This window comes from Arachis hypogaea, chromosome 7, assembly GCF_003086295.3.
Source record: "Arachis hypogaea cultivar Tifrunner chromosome 7, arahy.Tifrunner.gnm2.J5K5, whole genome shotgun sequence".
Lineage (NCBI taxonomy): Eukaryota > Viridiplantae > Streptophyta > Magnoliopsida > Fabales > Fabaceae > Arachis > Arachis hypogaea.
Window position 1 is genome coordinate 69,050,080 of NC_092042.1, and position 20,659 is coordinate 69,070,738.

At 36.3% G+C, this 20,659-nt stretch overlaps 1 non-coding gene across 1 annotated transcript; it reads left to right on the forward strand.

Annotated features, from left to right (window-relative positions):
• The first annotated feature begins 1,058 nt into the window (after nt 1–1,058).
• On the forward strand, nt 1,059–1,162 carry LOC112704439 (small nucleolar RNA R71). The gene has a single exon (XR_003155064.1). It is a non-coding gene; the product is annotated as a small nucleolar RNA R71 (small nucleolar RNA).
• The last annotated feature ends 19,497 nt before the right edge of the window (nt 1,163–20,659 follow it).

The following is a 20,659-nucleotide window of genomic DNA, read 5'->3' on the forward strand; positions in this document are numbered from 1 at the left end:
GAAGCTGTTCATGCTTTTTCTCATTACCAAATAACTTGCCATTTAGCTTCATGATGGCTCCTAGATATTGAGCAACTTGCTCTCCAGTTACATCTTCATCCTCTTCAAAGGAAGAATAGTCTTCAGAGTTCATGAATGGCAGAAGGAGGTTTACTGGAATCTCTATGGTCTCTATATGAGCCTCAGATTTCTTTAGGTCCTCAATAGGGAACTCCTTCTTGGTTGGGAGACGTCCCATGAGGTCTTCCTCATTGGGATTCACGTCCTCCCCTTCCTCCTTGCATTCGACCATATTGACTATATCAATGGCCTTGCACTCTCTCTTTGGATTCTCTTCTGTATTGCTTGGGAGAGTACTAGGAGGAGTTTCAGTGACTTTCTTACTCAGCTGGCCCACTTGTGCCTCCAAATTTCTAATGGAGAATATTTTTTCATTCATAAAACTTAAAGTGGCCTTAGACAGATCAGAGACTAAATTTGCTAAGTTAGAGGTATTCTGTTCATAATTCTCTGTCTGTTGCTGAGAAGATGATGGATAAGGCTTGATATTGCTGAGCCTATTTCTTCCACCATTATTAAAGCCTTGTTGAGGCTTTTGTTGATCCTTCCATGATAAATTTGGATAATTTCTCCATGATGAATTATAGGTGTTTCCATAAGGTTCACCCATATAATTTACCTCTGCCATTGTAGGGTTCTCAAGATCATAAGCTTCTTCTTCAAAAGATGCCTCTTTAGTACTGTTGGATGTATTTTGCCATCCATTCAGACTTTGAGAAATCATGTTGACTTGCTGAGTCAACATTTTGTTCTAAGCAAATATGGAATTCAGAGCATCAATTTCAAGAACTCCCTTCCTTTGAGGCATCCCATTATTCACTGAATTCCTCTCAGAAGTGTACATGAACTGGTTATTTGCAACCATGTCAATAAGTTCTTGAGCCTCTGCAGGCGTTTTCTTTAGGTGAATGGATCCACCTGCAGAATGGTCTAGTGATATCTTAGAGAACTCAGATAGGCCACAATAGAATATATCTATCATGGTCCATTCTGAAAACATGTCAGAAGGACATCTTTTGGTCATCTGTTTGTATCTCTCCCAAGCTTCATAGAGGGATTCACCATCTTTTTGTTTGAAGGTCTGAACATCCACTCTAAGCTTGCTCAGCTTTTGAGGAGGAAAGAATTTAGCTAAGAAGGTCGTGACCAGCTTATCCCAGGAGTCCAGGCTATCTTTAGGTTGAGAGTCCAACCATGCTCTAGCTTTGTCTCTTACAGCAAAAGGGAAAAGCATGATCCTGTAGACTTCAGGATCTACTCCATTAGTCTTAACAGTCTCACAGATCTGCAAGAACTCAGTTAAGAACTGGTAGGGATCTTCTGATGGAAGTCCATGAAACTTGCAGTTTTGTTGCATTAGAGCAACTAGTTGAGGTTTCAGCTCAAAATTATTTGCTCCAATGGTAGGAATTGAGATGCTTCTTCCATCAAACTTGGAAGTAGGTGTAGTATAATCACCAAGCATCCTTCTTGCATTATTATTGTTGGGTTCAGCTGCCATCTCCTTTTCTTGTTCGAAAATTTCAGCAAGGTTGTCTCTGGATTGTAGTAATTTAGCTTCTCTTAGTTTCCTCTTTAGAGTCCTTTCAGGTTCTGGATCAGCTTCAACAAGAATGCCTTTTTCCTTGTTCCTGCTCATATGAAAGAGAAGAGAACAGAAAAAGAAGAGGAATTCTCTATGTCACAGTAAAGAGGTTCCTTATTATTAGTAGAAGAAGAAGGAAATAAAGAAAGGAGAATCCAAACACAAGGGTAAGGATATGGGCAGTAATTTGAGATGAAGAGAGGTGAAGAGAGGTGTTAGTAAATGAATAAATAAATAAGAAAAGATGAGAGAGGGAGAAATTTTCAAAATTAATTTTTGAAAAGGAGTTAATAATTTTCGAGAATTAAGATAAAAAATAAAATTAAAATTAAAAATTGAAACAATTAATTAATTTAAGAATAATTTTGAAAAAGGGGGAGATATTTTCGAAAATTAGAAAGGGAGAAGTAGTTAAGTTGTTTTGAAAAAGATAAGAAACAAACAAAAAGTTAAATAGTTAGTTGAAAAAGATTTGAAAATCAAATTTGAAAAGATAAGAAGATAATAAGATAAGAAGTTAGAAAAGATATTTTAAAATCAAATTTTTGAAAAAAAATGATCAAATTTTGAAAAAGATATGATATACAAGATAAGATAAGATAGATTTAATTTTTTTTAAAATTAAAATTAATTACTTAATTAACAAGAAACTAAAAGATAAGATTCTATAATTTAAAGATTGAACCTTTCTTAACAAGAAAGTAATAAACTTCAAATTTTTGAATCAATCACATTAATTGTTAGTTATATTTTCGAAAATATGATGTAAAAGATAAGAAAAATATTTTGAAAAATATTTTTTTCGAAAATTTTCGATAAACAAAGATAAAATTGAAAAGATATGATTTTTGAAAAAGATTTTGAAAAGATAAGATTTTTAAAATTGAAAATTTGACTTGACTTATAAGAAATAGCTAAGTTTTAAAATTTTTTGACTAAGTCAACCCAAATTTTCGAAAATTATGAGAAAAATAAGGAAAAGATATTTTTTTATTTTTGAATTTTTAATGATGAGAGAGAAAAACATAAAAATAACCCAAAACATAAAAATTTTGGATCAAAACACAAGATGCATGCAAGAACACTATGAATGTCAAGATGAACATCAAGAACACTTTGAAGATCATGATGAACATCAAGAACATGTTTTTGAAAAATTTTTGATGCAAAGAAAACATGCAACACACCAAACTTAGAAATCTTTAATGCTTAGATAATATGAATGCAAAGATGCACATGAAAAACAATAAAAGACACAAAACAAGAAAACATCAAGATCAAACAAGAAGACTTACCAAGAACAACTTGAAGATCATGAAGAACACTATGAATGCATGAATTTTCGAAAAATAATGCATAAATTTTAAAAACATGCAATTGACACCAAACTTAAAAATTGACTCAAGACTCAAACAAGAAACACAAAATATTTTTGGTTTTTTATGATTTTATGATTTTTTTGGATTTTCTTTTAATTTTTTCAAAAAACATATAAAAAAAAGAAAATAAAAAATCCAAAATTTTTAATAAGAATTCCAGGAATCTTTCAATATTAGCCTAAAGCTCCAATCCAAGGGTTGGGCATGGCTTAATAGCCAGCCAGCTCTAGGATACATAGTTCAAGCATGTGAAGAGGAAGCCTCAATCCAATTGAGTTAGACATGGCTTTACAGCCAGCCAAGCTTCAACATGCTTCATGAAACACTAGAATTCATTCTTAAAAATTTAGAATAATTTTTCGAAAAAAAAGGGGAAATTTTGAAAAATATTTTTGAAAACTTTTTGAAAGGAAAATAAAAAGAAAATTACCTAATTTGAGCAACAAGATGAACCGTTAGTTGTCCAAACTCGAACAATTCCCGGCAACGGCGCCAAAAACTTAGTGCACAAAATTGTGATCATCAACAATGGCTCCAAAGACTTAGTGCTCTCAAACGTGAATCACACTTAGTCACAACTCCGCACAACTAACCAGCAAGTGTATTGGGTCGTCCAAGTAATACCTTACGTGAGTAAGGGTCGATCCCACAGAGATTGTTGGTATGAAGCAAGCTATGGTCACCTTGTAAATCTCAGTCAGGCAGATAATAATTGATTATTGGGTTTTCGAATAATAATAAATAATAAACAGAAAATAAAGATAGAGTTACTCATGTAATTCAATGGTGGGAATTTCAGATAAGTGTATGGAGATGCTTGTCCCTGATGGATCTCTGCTTTCCTACTACCTTCCTTCAATCCTTCTTACTCCTTTCCATGGCAAGCTGTATGTAGGGCATCACTGTTGTCAATGGCTACATCCCATCCTCTCAGTGAAAAAGGTCCAAATGCTCTGTCACGGCACGGCTAATCATCTATCGGTTCTCGATCATGTCGGAATAGAATCCTTGATTCTTTTGCGTTTGTCATCACGCCCAACAATCGCGAGTTTGAAGCTGTTCTAAAGTATAACGGAAGTGGTTGTCAGTCACGCGTTCATAGGTGAGAATAATGATGAGTGTCACGGATCATCACATTCATCATGTTGAAGTGCAACAAATATCTTAGAACAGGGATAGTTGAATTGAATAGAAAATAGTAGTAATTGTATTAAAACTTGAGGTACAGCAGAGCTCCACATCCTTAATCTATGGTGTGTAGAAACTCCACCGTTGAAAATACATAAGTGATGAAGGTCCAGGCATGGCCGAATGGCCAGCCCCCAATGTCTAAGATCGCATAAACTGATCAAAGATGTCTAATACAATAGTAAACTATCCTATTTATACTAGACTAGCTACTAGGGTTTACAGAAGTAAGTAATTGATGCATAAATCCACTTCCGGGGCCCACTTGGTGTGTGTTTGGGCTGAGCTTGATCTTTACACGAGCTGAGGCTTATCTTGGAGTAGAACACCAAGTTGTAACGTGTTTTTGGCATTCAACTCTGGTTCGTGACGTGTTTCTGGCGTTTGACTCCAGAATGCAGCATGGAACTGGCGTTGAAAGCCAGTTTACATCGTCAAATATCGAATAAAGTATAAACTATTATATATTGCTAGAAAGCTCTAGATATCTACTTTTCAACGCCGTTGAGAGCGCACCATTTGGAGTTCTGTAACTCCAGAAAATCCATTTCGAGTGCAAGGAGGTCAGATTCCAACAGCATCAGCAGTCCTTTGTCAGCCTTTTATTAGAGTTTTGCTTAGGTCCCTCAATTTCAGCCAGAAAATAGCTGAAATCACAGAAAAACACACAAATTCATAGTAAAGTCCAGAAATGTAAATTTAGCATAAAACTAATGAAAACATCCCTAAAAGTAACTAGATCATACTAAAAACTACCTAAAAACAATGCCAAAAAGCGTATAAATTATCCGCTCATCATTTAACTTTCCAAAAATTCTGTTATGTCTGTATTTAACTACTCGACCTAAACTCTGTGAGCTATGGCTTGTATTCTTTTGGCTATCATACTTATATATATCTATATACTTTGAGATCTTGTATCATTATCATGTTGTATCTCGTGTAAAACCCAGTTAATTAATGTATAATTAACCCATAAATTAGAATTTATTCTAGAAAATTAGAAAATGAAATATTATAGTTTAATGTGATAGACGAAATTAAAACAAGAATTTGACACTACTTTTAAAGAATTTGGCCCAAGATTGGGCCGAACGGGCCAAATCGGGTGAACCGGGCCCATATTGGGGCCCAAGACCAACCCAAGTTCATTAAAACAAAGAACTCAACTTCCTTCTCTGCCCCAAATTGTAACACACGCTACTCATACACTTGGGGAGAGAACCTTGAGTTTCAAACCCTTGTTCTTTGTTTAATTCACCATAACATTTCACTCTGAGCTCCGATCGCCGTAACGTTTGCGGCCACATGACTGCGGTGTCAAGCTCAACAAAGCCCATAACATTATTTAAGAGGTAAGCTATGGATCTCTTTCAGTTTTTCCAGCCCTTGATTTTGATAATCTCGAGTGAAAGTGTTGAGATTTTGAACTCTTTGATGTTATAGGATCCAATTAGCTTTAGAGAAAGGCTTAATCTTGCCTCTTTGATCCTTGGATATGGTAATGATTCTCAACCCTAGTGAAATACTTGAATTGTTGTGATTAGTTTTTGAGTTTGTATGTGTGGGTGTATATTATGTATATTAGGCAATGTACATATGTAGGTGGATTGAAGCTTGATGGAGATTTTGGGAGCTTGGAGTGGATTGCAAGCTAAAATTCTATTTTTGGAGGTGTTGGAGTCTTGAAAGTTTGAGGAAAGTTAAATTGGAGGTGTTCCGGGTTTAGTGGGGATTCGGCCAAGGTATGGTTTCGGTTTCTCGTGTCTAAAATATAATGTAATGTGAAAACTTGGGCTAGTGACTTAGGATAGGAATTGAATTTGTGATGTTGTTGATTGGTTGAAATGTATAGTATTGATCATGTGATTATTGGTTTTGGAGGGTGTAATTGATGTTCTTGTTGATTATGCATGTGAATTATATGTGATGAGGATGATTGGTAATTATGAAGGTTGACTTGAAGTTGAAATTGTGCTTGATATGGATATTTGATGTTGTATATTGAATATTGGGAAATTGGAAGTATTGGGTTGGAATTTGATGAAAATGGAGAATTGGTAAGATGATGAATGTGAATTGCATATTGTTGAATTTGAAATATGAGTTGATAGCGGCTTGATGCTGAATGGCTAAGGTTTGGTTGATTTTAAAAAGGGTTGAAATTGGTTTGTTTTGAAAATGGATGTTTTGTAAAGTTTTATGAAAACCATGTTTTCGGCCAACTTTGGCAAAGCATAACTTGGTCTCTGAACCTTTGATTTTCGTCAACTTGTTTAAAATAAAATTTGGTCCAAGATATTTATGTCATTTGAAGAACGGAGGAAAAATGTTTTAAAATGAAGAACTTATGCTTGATCAAAGTTTAATGTACAAAGCTGAAAACTCTGGACTTAACAGCTTTTTGGAACTTCTGCATTATATGCATACACATACCCATCATACGCGGTGATGAGCGTATATTTTATACGCTTTTTGACATCATTTTCATATAGTTTTTAGTAGTTTTTATTTAATTTTTATTGATTTTTTGTAGGTTTTAGTGTTAAATTCACATTTTTGGATTCTACTATGAGTTTTTGTATTTTTGGACAATTTCAAGTATTTTCTGGCTAAAATTGAAGAGCTGGAGCAGAAGTCTGATTCAGAGATAGAGACAGCACCACAGATGCTGTCCGGATCTGACCTGCCTGCATTTGAAATAGCTTTTCTGGAGCAACAGAAATCCAAATGGCGTGCTCTCAACGGCTATGGAAAACTGACTTCCAAATCTTTCGAGAAATATATAATAGTATATATTTTCCTTCGGATTAGAAGGCCCAAAACTGGCGTCCAACGCCAGCTTCCTGCACACTTCAAGGTGTCCAGTGCCCAAAGAGCAGAGCCCAGCGTCCAAAGGCCCAGAGAGGACACCCTAGCTGCCGTTCCACACCCAAGAAGCCTCAAAGCACGTGGATCTCACCAAAGCTCAATCCAAATACTCACCATGTGGGCCCCAGAAGTAGATTTTAACACTAAATAAACTGTTTTACCCTTACTAGTCATCTGTTTAGTATTTAAGGGATCTTATTTATGTAATTCAGGAGATTTCAGAACCTTTTACACCTCTCGTTGAGGGAGGTCTGCCATATTTTCGTTTTTCCATTGTTTTTACTTCAGTATGAGTTTCTAAACCTCCTAGGTTGAGGGGAGGAGCCCTGTTGAGTCCTATAAATTAATAAAAGTACTACGGTTTCTCTTCAATCCGTGTTTGATTAATTCTAAGATGTATATTCGTACTTCATCGTGATGGATAGGATGATCTAACCAATTGGCTCTATTCATCTCATTAAGACGAACGTTCCTGACAAACACCTGCGCCTACTTGGGTCAGAATGTGTCTTTTACCGGACAAGGACAACCAACAGCTTAAATATACATCTCTCAGACGGCTAATCCATGACTTCGTTGGGGACTTCTCGAGACATCAGTTTAGCCAATTTTCGGGGAGATTAGGGTCTCTGTGGTAGAGGCTAGAACCCAAAGATGCATCATTCTCTGATTGGAAGATCCGACCTTGTTTATGGCATTTTGAGTAGGATCATTAAGGAGAATAGCCTGCAGGAACTTCAACCTCAAGTAGAGATGGATCCACACAAACCCTGGGCTTCAGATCTGGAGGAGTATTGGCAGCTGCTCAAACCAGTGTTAATCACATACAGCCTACCATTGAAGAAATCACTCACAAGCAACGAGAGCAGTAGTACCAGAGTTAATTCAGAAAGGCAAAGCAACTCCAACTCTCAACTCTATTCCCAGCATATAATTCCTAATAGTTAATCCAATTAGTTTTACCCCCTTTCAACATTTATGACATATAACTATTCAAGGTTTACATAATACAACTCTTTTTGATTCCACCTGACTAAGACCTACAAGACAACTACAGCTTGCTTCAAGCCACAATCCTCATGGGATCGACCCTGACTCGCTCAGGTATTACTTGGATGACCCAGTGCGCTTGTTGGTACTGCTGTTGTACGAAATAGTGTGGGTTTTGCGTACACGCGACCAAGTTTTTCGCGATGTTCCCGGGAATTGTTGAGTTTAGACAAACTGCCGGATTGTCTTGCTCCCTAGATCAGGTAATTTTTATTTGTTTTAAGTCCATCATTTTGATTTTTTTTCTTCTCCTTATTTTTCAAAAAATTATAAAAACTTTTTCAAAAATATTTTTCTTTTCTTTGCTTGATGTTTTATTTTATTTGAGTCTCTTTGTTTGTGTTCTTATTGAGTCTTTGATTTTTATTTTCTTGCTCAAATTTTCAAAAATTTCTAAAAACTTTTTCAAAAATATTTTTCTTTTCTTTGTTAAATTCTTGTTCTTGGTTTAAGTCCTGCATGTTCATGTTTTTTAATTACAAAAATTTTAAAACTTTTCAAAAACCTTTTTCATATAGTTTATTTTTTTGGCATCCTCTGAATTGTCTTTGAGTTTCTTTCAAAAATTTTTCAAAAATAATTTTTCTTTGTTTAAATCTTGTTTTAATTTTTTAGTTTGGTGTTTTCTTGTTTCTTTTCTTGTGTTTTTCGAAAATTTACTTTTGGTTTTCTAAAAATTTTAAGTTTGGTGTTCTTTTTTATGTTCTTGAGTCCTTTGAGTCTTTAAATTTGTGTTCTTCGTGTTCTTGTGAGTCTTCAAAGTGTCCTTGAGTGTTGCATGTATTTTGATCTTAAAATTTTTAAGTTTGTTTTCCCTTGGTGTTTCCCTCCAAAAATTTTCAAAAAACAAGGGTGCTAAATCTAAAAATGTTGTGTCTTTTTTGTGTTTTTCTCTTCATCATAAAATTCAAAAATAAAAAATATATTTTCTATCTAATTTCTAACATAATTTTTGAAAATTTAAAATAAAATTCAGATTTTCAAGTTTAAATTTTTATCTTATCATATCTTAGTTGTCAAGTTTTCAAAAATTAAATTTTTCAAAAATAAAACTCATATCTTTTTCAAAAATCTTATTTTTTTGAAAATCATATCATATCTTTTTCAAAATTCAAAAATCTTATCTTATCTTTTTCAAATTTCAAATTTTTAAATTAAATCTTTTTCAAAATCAATTTTCTAATCTTATCTTTATTGTTTCTTATCTTATCTTTTCTAACTTCTAATTTTAAAATTATATCTTTTTCAAAACCTTTTAAAAACTATCTTATCTTATCTTTTATATTTATTTTAATATTTTCTTAATTAATATCTTATATTCTCTCTCATCTTTTTCAAAACCTCCTAACTAACTTTTCTATTCTTAATTTTCAAAAATACTTCTCATATTTCTCTCTCTTCTTTTTCAGAACCTCCTAACCAACTCTCCTCTTCCTTAATTTTCAAAAATATCTCTCTTCTTCTCTCTCATCTTTTTCAAAACCTCCTAACTAACTCTTCTATTCCTTAATTTTCGAAAATATCTCTCCTTCTTCTCTCTTTTCTTTTTCAAAACTACCTAACTAAGTCTCTCTTCTTAATTTTCGAAAATTTCTTCTTCTCTTCCCTCCTCTATTTTTAAAAATTTCACAATTAAAATTCAAATCATTTTAAATTAATTAATTTAATTTTCAAAAATAAATAATAAATAAAATAAAAACAAAAATATTTCAATTAATTTTTACTTTTTTTTTATTTATACTTCTTCTGTTCTCATCTATGTTCATTCAACACTACTTCTTTCAACTCTTTGCCTACAATTCTTTATCTTCTTTCCTTTTTTCTTCACATCTCACTTGGAGCTTCTTGCTAATTGGCACAAAAAGCTTTCTTGTGATTTCTTTTCCATTTTCTTCTATCTCATTTTATTTACTTCTATATTCTATTTTCAAGGTAATCTTCTTCTACTTCTTTTATTTATTTTTATTTTTATTTTCTATCTTCTTCTTTCTTTACTTTTGACTTTAAGGAGGAGCGTCTTGCCTATTTGCGTGGTCTTTTCCTCTTTCTTTTTTTTCTTCTTGTTTATAACTAGGAACAGGGATAAAGAACCCCTCTTGACTCTTGATCCTAAACCTGAGAAGACTCTAAGGAGGCGTTTATAGCAAGCTAAAGCACAACACTCCGGAAGAGACCCTTCAGAAAGTTTTGAACAAGAACAGGGTGACATGGCCGAACCACAATAGGAGCCCAGAAAGGTCCTTAGTGACTTCACCATGCCTACCTCTGGCTTTTATGGCTGAAGCATTACTGTATCTACCATTGGAGCTAACAATTTTGAGCTTAAGCCTCAGTTAGTCTCTCTTTTGTAGCAGAACTGCAAATTCTATGGACTTCCACTAGAAGATCCACATATGTTGTTAGCAGAATTTTTATAGTTTTGTGATACTGTAAAAACTAATGGAGTAAATCCTAAGGTTTATAAGCTTATGCTCTTTCCCTTTGCTTTAAGAAACATAGCTAAGTTCTAGTTGGATGCCTAACCTAGAGAGAGTCTTGACTCTTGGGAAATGCTAGTTAATGATTTCCTTGCTAAATTCTTTCCTCCTCAAAAGATGAGCAAGGTTAGAGTGGAAGTTCAAACCTTCAAACAAAGAGGTGTATCCCTATATAAAGTTTGGGAAAGATACAAGCAACTGATCAGGAGATGTCCTCCTGACATGCTCTCAGGGTGGTCATAGGCGTGTTCTGTGATGGTCTGTCTGAGATGTCCAAGATTTCATCAGACAGCTCTGCAGGTGGATCTCTCCACTTGAAGAAAATACATGTAGAAGTAAGAGAGCTCATTGATATGGTTACAAACAACCAATTCATGTACACCTCTGAGAGGAATCCTGTAAACCATGGAACCTCTCAGAAGAAAGGAGTTCATGAAATTGAGACTCTGAATACCATCCTTGCTCAGAATAAGATCTTGACTCAGCAAGTCAACATGATCTCCCAACATCTCACTGGGATGCAAACTGCACCTGTCAGTAGTCAGGAAGCTTCTCTTGAAGAAGAAGCCTATGATCCTGATCAACCCAACATAGAGAAGGTGAATTACATGGGAGAACCCTATGGAAACACTTACAACCCTTCATGGAGGAATCATCCTAACCTCTCATGGAAGGATCAACAGAAACCTCAGCAAGGTTTCAATCAAGGTGGTAGAAAGAAGAATAGGTTCAACAACAGACCACCATTGTCATCTTTTCAAGGGAACATGGAAACCTCTAATCAGAGCCTTTCCGATTTAGCCATTATGGTTTCCAACCTCACTAAAACCACTCACCAGTTCATTAATGAAACAAGGTCCTCCATTAGAAATTTGGAGGTACAAGTTGGTCAACTGAGCAAGAGGATCCCTAGGATCCCTCCTGACACTCTTTCCAGTAATACTGATGTTAATCCTAGAGAAAAGTACAAGGCCATAACCTTGGAGGTTGAGGCTGAGTTGGAGGAGAATGGGAAGGCATTGAACGCCAGTGAAGAAGCCTTTACTAGGCGTTCAATGTCCACAATGGCAGCAAGCCTGGCATTAAATGCCAGTAAGGAACTCCTCACTGGGCATTTAACGCCCATCCTGGCAGACAAGCTGGCATTGAACGCCAGGGAGCACTGGCTAGGCGTTCAACGCCCAAACAAGAAGGCTTTCTGGCGCTGAACGCCAGTAAAGAACCTCTCACTAAGCATTCAACGCACAATCAGGCAGCCATTCTGGCGCTGAACGCCAGCAAGGAAGCCCTCACTGGGGGTTCAATGCCCACCACCCTAGGGAAGCTGGTGTTGAACACCAGCAAGGACATCCCTGCTGGGCGTTCATCACCCAGAATGCTAGAGGAACTGGCATTTAACGCCAATTAGGGTGGACAGTGATGAACGGATTTTTGACAGTAAAGAATTTCACAAATGAAACCTCGTTGAAAGTATAGTTTCTAAACCAACAAACAATCCTCTCATACAAAAATTTGGTTGTCACAAGTAACAAACCCCTAAAAATAATAATCGAAGTATTCAAACCTTGGGTCGTCTCTCAAAGGAATTGCAGGGATGTGTTCTTGTTATTGGTTATAAGATGTATATTTTGGGGTTTTGGATAAGGAACATGAAATGTAAAAGGCAAGAAGTAAACTAATAGCTAAGAAGGCTCTTGGTAAAGAACGAGAATTGGAAGTCCTATCCTCATTATCATCCTCAATTGTGATAAGAACTATCCATTGCTCCCACTTAGTCAACCTCTAACTATGAAGGAAAGTCAAGTGGATAAATAAATTTGATTCCTCAAGTCCTAGTCGACTCCTAAGGAAAGACTAGCATTAATGGAATTCAAATCAATTAGCAACTTTCAATTATTAATCAACAAGAGACTTTGACAACTCAAGAGTCACCAATTACTTAACCTAAGCCAAGAGGAGAAAATTCTACTCTAGCATCCTTTCAAGCATTTAGTCAAACACTTGGAAGGCATAAAACGAAAGCATAGTAAAAATGACAACAAGAGTGAAATCTAACAACTACTAATTGCGAAGAATTAACAACAACAATCAAAGAAGGCACAATTAACATGAATTACCTCAAATTGCATTAAAAGAGAATAAAAGGAACAAGAGTGTATCAACAAGAAGGTAAAGAATTACAAGAATTAAATGCTAAACTAGAGAAAGGAGAGGTAGAAGAACAAGGAATTGAAGAGGAAAAGTAAATGAAGACATTAATAAAACCTAGATCTAGAGAAGAATTAAACCTAATCCTAATTCTAGAGAGAAGAGAGAGCTTCTCTCTCTAGAAACTAACTAAAACATGATCAAAACTAAACTATCACTACTTGGTAACTAACTCATGGTAACTACTCTTGGTAACCCTCCTAATCCTCCTTCAATCCTTGGGTTTAAAAGCTTCAGAGGTGAGTTGGATTTGGGCCTGGAAAGCCTAGAAATCACCCCAGTGGATTCACTTTAAGTGGGTCATGTGCGAGCACCGACGCGTATGCGTGGGTCACTAATGATTGGATTTTTGTGTGGTCTAGAATTTCACAAATGAAATCTCGTTGCAAGTATAGTTTCTAAACCAACAATAATCCTTTCATACAAAAATTTGTTTGTCACTAAAACAAACCCCTAAAATCTATAAATCGAAGTATTTAAACCTCGGGTCGTTCTCCCTAGGAATTACAATAAAGTGTCTTGTTATTGGTTATGAGGTATATTTTTGGGGTTTTGGATGAGAAATATGAAAAGTAAATGGTAAAGGAAGTCAAATGACAAAAAGTCTTAGCAAGGGTTGGTGGTCAAGGATATCTATCCTAATCACTAACCACAACACGAGAATTGGCAAGGATCAATCCCATTAAATCATCCTCTAACTAGTAGTAGAGGAAAGTCAAATGAGCTATATCAATCCTAGTCCATAAGTCCTAACTCTCCACTAATTCAATTAGTGATAAATAGAGTTAATGGCTCCCAATCATCAATTACTTGGACATTAGTAACTCAAGAGTTCCTAAGTTATCTCTCCAAGCCAAGAAGAACAAAAATCTAACTCACAACTAAAAGGAGCATTTTAACAAACACATGGAAGGCAATAAAGGCAAACATTATTAATTGAAAGAATTAAAGAGAGATCTAACTACAAAAGAAAGAGATTAACAATAAAGAAACAAAACAATTAAGAAACAACACAGAACTTACCAATTGCATTGAAGAAGAAATGTAGATCTACAGAAGAAAGTCCATAAACTACAACTAACAATACAAAGGAATTACAAGAGAAGAAGAATTCTACAACTACAAGAGAACAATTAAGGAAGAAAAAGGAAAATTAAGAGAGAAGAAGAAGAAGTAAATCTAGATCTAAACCTAATCCTAATTCTTGAGAGAAGTGAGAGCTTCTCTCTCTAGAAACTAACTCTAACTACTTCTAAAACTAAACTAAAGCTAATGATGAAAAGTATGTGAAGTGTGTCACTCCCCTTTCAATCCTTGGCTTAAATAGCATCAGAAATGAGTTGGATTGGGCCCACAAGGCTTCTAAAGTTGCTGGCCACGAGTTGCATTTAAAAAGTCACGTGTAGCATTGGTGCGTACACGTACAGTGCATGTACGTGTCCCTATACATAATGCAACTATGGCAAATCTTATATCATTTTGAACCCCCGAATGTTAGCTTTCCAACGCAACTAGAACTGCCTCATTTGGACTTTTGTAGCTCAAATTATGATCAAATAAGTGCAAAGAGGTCGGCTTGACAGCTTTGTGTATAAGAGGATCAAAATATAGCAATTCTAAGGCAAAATAAGCATGTTTTCCATCATGGGGCAATATTAGGAAGTGAACACAAAATCATGCATTTCTTGTGAATAAGTGCGAGAATTATTGACAAAACCCCCAAATTAAGCACAAGATACACCACAAAATCGGGGTTTATCATATGGCTACTTGACGAAGTACGAGAGGAACGTCATATGGCAATGTTTGATCGTGCAGAGGAGTAGTAGATGATGTCCCATTTTTGGTGACGTTGCACCTGACTTGAGTTTTGGAGACTTAGAATGTACTTTCCCTCGCTTAGTAATTTAGAAGGACTAGGTGAATATAGAGTCTAGGCTAGCCTGGGTGCCAGATTAGGGACTTCTTGAATAGGTCAGGGCTTGGGATGTTGTATGTATATATGTGTATAGATATTATTTAGCTATATCTAGGGGTGTTCTAACTAAAAGTCTTTACTATAATAAAGGCTGGATCACGTAATGTTATCAACTGCTTGAGATGTATTTATGTGTGGTTGTTTATAACTGTTTTACCTATTTTTATTTGTGAATTAATTATGAATGATTCTATTTATTAATCCAAACGTTTTCAAAAAAAAAAAAAGTATCTGGCAAAATAACAACGCTTTTAACAACGAATTAGGCTCATATAATAAATAATAGATAATAATTAGGAAGACAAGTTGGTAGCGCTCAGTTTCTAGTATGATCATGACGTACCAGGAATTGGGTCGTTACACTATGTCATGCCGACTACCCATTTATCTGAGATCCCTATGGACATGCTCCTCCTTATTGGCTATGTCATGGAGGGGAAGGAGGTATACTTCCCCCGGTTGATCAGGAGGTACATGTGGCGGGCACACATCCGAGGTTTACTACCATTTTCCATATTGGTCACTAGGATGATTGAGTTAGCAGGTGCCCCTTGGAGGGATGATGACATGATACCGCCACCCCCAGACGGCAACGACAAGGAGGTTACTATTCTGTGGGGTACGTGGGTGCACGAGAAGCCCCCATCCAGGCGCCGCTCTCGAGCCAGAGCAGCAGTAGAGGCAGCTGGACCTCCTTCTTCAGTAGCCGCAGCAGGACCCTCTTCTTCAGCAGCAGCAGTACCTTTACCGCCACCAGCACCCGAGCCGACCTATCTTATGGTTTAGCGTCTATTTCGTTTCATGGAGCGCAGTGAGCGCCGTATTATGCGACGCTTGGACCGAGTGGATCAGGCATTCGCAGCACAGGGCATTGAGTTACCACCTCTTCTCGACTCTTCCGCATCCAATGAGGAGGAGCCGGCTGAGCAGGAGGCACCGCCACAGACGCAGGCTACCCAAGATACTCAACAGCCTTCCGAAGAGCTAGTTCCCCAGCCTGAGTCCCAGCTGGAGCTAGATGCGACTGTTGTCCCTCACCATGAGCCCGATCAGTAGCATCAAGGACGATGCTTCATCTTAAGTGTGGGGAGGTCACCTTCGTCGCCGTCGGTTGATTTGGTGAACATATTCAGACACTATCTCATAGTTTATGTTATTTTGCTTTATTTTGCACCTTTTGGATCATTGTATATATTAGTATTGTGGATTGTGGATATTTTTGTTTAGTTTGGTGATTTTACACTTTTTCTTTATATAGTTGTTTTAGCTTGTTTTAGCTTGTGGTTGTGATTAGAAAAATATTTTGGATTGTTGAGACCTAGTTAACCCTTTTTGCACAAGAAATTGGTTTTGATTGAAAAAGGGATAAACTAGGGAATTTGTAGAATTTCTCAATCACAACATTGCATTAATAAGCTTAGTCAAAATGATGAAATTTCCGAAGGAATTTATCTACAGGGCGCCACCCCAATTGGTTGGAAATTTTTGATGAACTTGCATGAATTCATATTTTGTGAAGCATGTTTTGAGCTAAGAACACAAGCTTGTGAGATTTGAGCTTATTGATGGGGTTACATCTTATAACCATTTATTTTCCTTCTTGTGTGTAATTGTTCTCTTTCTATGATTGTGATCCTTGATTTGCCTAATTCTATATGTCCAATTATTCCTTGTATTCATGCATTTATATAATTGAGGCCATTATTTGATTAGCCCACTTACCCCAAATAGCCTACCTTTTACTCTTCATTGTCAACCAATTTTGAGCCTATGCTTAACCCAATTGTTCTTTATTTTAGCACATTACAAGCCTAAAGCGGAAAATAATAAAAGTCCTTTGTTTGGATCTTTCATTAGATTAGGCTAGTGAGAGTGTTTATTATTCAAGTTTGTGGAGATTGAGAATATTGGTTGGGATAAAAGGGTGTTTTGTATTTCTATATTTGGGAATTGGGTGCATACTCATGTATTGATTAAATGTATAGACCTTATGCATTGATGTTCTTGTATGTAGCTAAAGAAAGAAAAAAATGAGAAAAACAAAAGAAAAAGAAAAAGAAAAAATAATAAATGTGAAAAAGAAAAGAAAAGAAAAAAAAGAAAAAAGATAGAATAAGAAAGAAAAAGAAGAAAAACAATAAAAGGGGACAAAATGCCCCAAAGTGAGTCCAATAAGAGTCAATGCATAAGTGTTGTGAAATGAAAAAAAGAAAATGCATGAGTATGTGAAAAATTGAAGAATGGGTAGTTAGGTTAGCATTTAATTGTATACGTTATTATATAGCTTAGGTGGGAAAGCTTAAGTCAATCAAAGATCCAAATCCCTAGTCTACTTAACCATATGTGATCCTACCTTGACCCTAACCCCATTACAACCTTTGAGAAAGACCTCATGATATTTGTATGCATGCATTGAATGATTGTTGATTGTTAGATGAAGATCAAATTTTGGAAAGTGATGAGCGGATAATTTATATGCTTTTTGGCATTGTTTTTACATAGTTTTTAATATGTTTTAGTTACTTTTTAGTATATTTTTATTAGTTTTTATGCAAAAAACACATTTTTGGACTTTACTATGAGTTTGTGTGTTTTTCTATAATTTCAGTTATTTTCTGGCTGAAATTGAGGGACCTGAGCAAAAATCTGATTCAGAGGCTGAGAAAGGACTGAAGATGTTGTTGGATTCTGACCTCCCTGCACTCGAAATGGATTTTTTGGAGATAAAGAAGGCCAATTGGCGCGCTCTCAATTGCGTTGGAAAGTATACATCTTGGGCTTTCCAGCAATGTATAATAGTCTATACTTTTCCCGAGATTTGATAGCCCAAACTGGCGTCCAAACGCCCACCAGAAACCCTTTTCTGGCGTAAAACGCCAGAACTGCCACCAAAGCTGGAGTTAAACGCCCAAACTGGCACCAAAACTGGCGTTTAAACTCCAAGAAGAGCCTATGCACGTGAAAGCTTCAATACTCAGCCCAAGCACACACCAAGTGGGTCCCGAAAGTGGATTTCTGCACTATCTACACTTAGCTACTCATTTTTTGTAAACCTAGTTTACTAGTTTAGTATAAATAGCACTTGTTACTATTGTATTCATATCTCTACATCATTTTGAGACATTCTTTGGATCACTTTTGATCTCTTAATCACGTTTTGGGGGCTGGCTGAAATGCCTGGACCTTTGTCACTTATGTATTTTCAACAGTGGAGTTTTTACACCTCATAGATTAAGGTGTGGAGCTCTGCTGTTCCTCGTGAATTAATGCAAAGTACTACTGTTCTCTATTCAAATCACACTTATTCTTGTCCTAAGATATTCACTCATACTTTAATCTGATGGATGTGATGATCCGTGACACTCATCATCATCCTCCCTTATGAACGCGTGCCAACTACCTCTGTTCTATCTGCAAGAGCTTGAGTGTGTATCTCTTGGCCTCCTGGTTCACGACGCATGGTTTCCTCTCCTGACAACAGAGCCTTCCATTCCGTGAGATCAGAGTCTTCGTGGTATAAGCTAGAATCAATTGGCAGCATTCTTGAGATCCGGAAAGTCTAAACCTAGTCTGTGGTATTCCGAGTAGGATCTGGGATGGGATGACTGTGACGAGCTTTAAACTCGTAACTGTTGGGCGCAGTGACAGTGCGCAAAAGGATCAATGGATCTTATTCCGACACGATCGAGAACGGACAGCTGATTAGCCATGCGGGAAACCGTAGCGGATATGTTTTCACCGAGAGGACGGATGATAGCCATTGACAATGGTGATCCACCAACATACAGCTTGCCATGGAAGGGAGTATGCATGATTGGATGAGGACAATAGGAAAGCAGAGGCTCAGAGGGAACAAAGCATCTCCATACGCTTATCTGAAATTCCCACCAATGAATTGCATATGTATCTCTATCCTATTTTATGTTTTATTTCTCTTTTAATTATCAAAACCTCATAACCATTTGAATCCACCTGATTGAGATTTACAACATGACCATAGCTTGCTTCAAGCCGTCAATCCCCGTGGGATCGATCCTTACTCACGTAAGGTATTACTTGGACGACCCAGTGCACTTGCTGGTAAGCTATGCGGAGTTGTGAAAAGTGTGATTTACAATTTCGCATGCCAGAAAGTATGATTAGGGGAGAATTGAGTGAATCAACCCCTAAACACTTGAGCGAATAGAGTGGATACACATCCGGTGAGAGTTCTATTGCTCAATTACATGTACTCACCATAATCAATTTTATTCATGCAAGTTTGTAAACCTTTTCGACAATTCAATAAAATTGTGGGTTGAATTTGATTCCTATTGCTCTAAGCCCTTGTACTAGAATATGCTCCCTTGGAAGTTGATTCATTTTGGCCAAGCATTTGCATTTATATAGATAGTTGCATTTAGATAGGTTGCATTTAGTTCAGTTCCATTGAATAAATGCCATACACTTTACTTCTTTCCTGGTTTAGCATGAGGACATGCTAAGGTTTAAGTGCGGGGAGGTTGATAAACCCCATTTGTAGGGTTTATCTTATATTGAATTTAGAGCATTTTGATAACCTTTCCTCACATTTATTCAATGAAATAGCATGATTTTGTGATTGTCTCCTTATTTGTGCTTAGATGTGAAAACATGCTTTTTAGGCCTTTAACTTGATGATTTTAATCTCTCTTTGATTCCACTACATGCCTTGATGTGTTTGTTAGTGAATTCAGATTGAATAGGGCTAGGAATGGATCAAAGGAGTGAAGATAAAAGCATGCAAAATGGAGAAATCATGAAAAGTCAAAGATTTGGAAAATGCCTATGGACGTGCGCGCGCACTGTGCACTTTCGCGTGGATTGCGAAATGCTCCATGGACACGTACGCGCCGAAGGCCGCACGTGACCCTTTTAGTAAAACTCGTGCCTGGCAATTATTGAGGGTTTCTAACCCCATTTGGAGCTGAGTTTTTGGCACGAAAAGACAAAAGGAACCAAGGATTGAAGGGGGAGGCATCAATCAATCATTCATTCACCAAGGAGTTTTAGTTTAGTTTTTAGAGAGAGAAGCTCTCACTTCTCTCTAGAATTAGGATTAGGATTAGGTTTAATTCCTCCCTAGATCTAGGCTTAATTTATGCTTTGATTAACTTCTTCTATATCAATTCTTGCTCCTCTACTCTTCCTCTATCTAGTTTTGTGCTTTAATTCTTGTAATTCTCAAACTTTGTTGTGGGTCTACTTTTATTCTTTTATTTTTCTTTTAATGCAATTTGAGGTAATTCATGTTAATTGTGATTTCCTTTATTGTTGTTGTTAATTCCTTGCATTCAATTGTTGTTAGAATTCATTCTTGTTGTTGAATTACTATGCTTTCCTTTTGTGCCTTTCAAGTGTTTGATGAAATGCTTGGAATGATTTTAGAGTAGAATTTTATGTTCTTGGCTTGGGAAAGGTAACTTAGGAACTCTTGAGTTACTAATGTCCAAGTAATTAATGATTGGGATCCATTAACTTTAGTTTTCACTAATTGAATTAGTGGAGAGTTAGGAATTATGGACTTGGGTTGATATAGCTCATTTGACATTCCTTTACTACTCGTTAGAGGATGATTTAGTGAGATTGATCCTTGCCAATTCTCATATTGTGGATAGTGATTAGGATAGAGATCCTTGACCACCATCCCTTGCCAAGACCTTTTTAGCTATTAGTTTACTTCCTTGCCATTTATCTTTCGTGTCTCATCTTAAAACCCCAAAACATACCTCATAACCAAGAACAAGACACTTTATTGTAATTCCTAGGGCGAACGACCCGAGGTTTGAATACTTTGGTTATTATTTTAGGGGTTTCTTACTTGTGACAAACAAATTTTTGTACG